The following is a 924-nucleotide window of genomic DNA, read 5'->3' as shown; positions in this document are numbered from 1 at the left end:
ACTGGTACACTGTCTTAGTCAACGACCCACTGGTACACTGTCTTAGTCAACGACCCACTGGCACACTGTCTTAGTCAACGACCCACTGGTACACTGTCTTAGTCAACGACCCACTGGTACACTGTCTTAGTCAATGACCCACTGGTACACTGTCTTAGTCAACAACCCACTGGTACACTGTCTTAGTCAATGACCCACTGGTACACTGTCTTAGTCAACGACCCACTTGTACACTGTCTTAGTCAACGACCCACTTGTACACCGTCTTAGTCAACGACCCACTGGTACACTGTCTTAGTCAACGACCCACTGGTACACCGTCTTAGTCAACGACCCACTGGCACACTGTCTTAGTCAACGACCCACTGGTACACTGTCTTAGTCAACGACACACTGGTACACTGTCTTAGTCAACGACCCACTGGTACACTGTCTTAGTCAACGACCCACTGGTACACTGTCTTAGTCAACGACCCACTGGTACACCGTCTTAGTCAACGACCCACTGGCACACTGTCTTAGTCAATGACCCACTGGTACACTGTCTTAGTCAACGAACCACTGGTACACTGTCTTTGTCATCGACCCACTGGTACACTGTCTTAGTCAACGACCCACTGGCACACTGTCTTAGTCAACGACCCACTGGCACACTGTCTTAGTCAATGACCCACTGGTACACTGTCTTAGTCAACAACCCACTGGTACACTGTCTTAGTCAACGACCCACTGGTACACTGTCTTAGTCAACAATCCACTGGTACACCGTCTTAGTCAACGACCCACTGGTACACCGTCTTAATCAACGAACCACTGGTACACCGTCTTAGTCAACAACCCACTGGCACACTGTCGTGGTTCACGACCCACTGGTACACTGTCTTAGTCAATGACCCACGGGTACACTGTCTTAGTCAACGACCG

This window comes from Oncorhynchus clarkii, chromosome 4 (genome assembly GCF_045791955.1).
Source record: "Oncorhynchus clarkii lewisi isolate Uvic-CL-2024 chromosome 4, UVic_Ocla_1.0, whole genome shotgun sequence".
Lineage (NCBI taxonomy): Eukaryota > Metazoa > Chordata > Actinopteri > Salmoniformes > Salmonidae > Oncorhynchus > Oncorhynchus clarkii.
The sequence above is the reverse complement of the archived record's forward strand: the minus strand, read 5'-3'. Positions refer to the sequence as shown.